We start from the raw sequence: 316 nt of genomic DNA on the forward strand, positions 1-316 counted from the left end.
GACGCTCCGGGCTCCATCGTCCTCGCGGAGACCCCGGCCGCCTCGGAAAGGCACCTGCAGACAAAGCAGCGGGGAGAGATGCGGGCATCCTCCCGGGACATTTCCCATTGGTTTCAGGGAGCGTGGAAGGGCGGGGAGGGACGGGAACTCCGGAAGGAGAGACACGGCCATCGGTTGCCCCGGACGGGACCCTGGACAGGAATCGAACCGGGACCCTTCGGTCCCGGCGACGCTGACGCTGAGCCGAAGCAGCCGGGGCTGAAGGAGGAAAGCACTTCGCCCAGGACGGCGACATCGGACGACAGTCCATGGCGGC

Source organism: Myotis brandtii, unplaced genomic scaffold (assembly GCF_000412655.1).
Source record: "Myotis brandtii unplaced genomic scaffold, ASM41265v1 scaffold250, whole genome shotgun sequence".
NCBI lineage: Eukaryota > Metazoa > Chordata > Mammalia > Chiroptera > Vespertilionidae > Myotis > Myotis brandtii.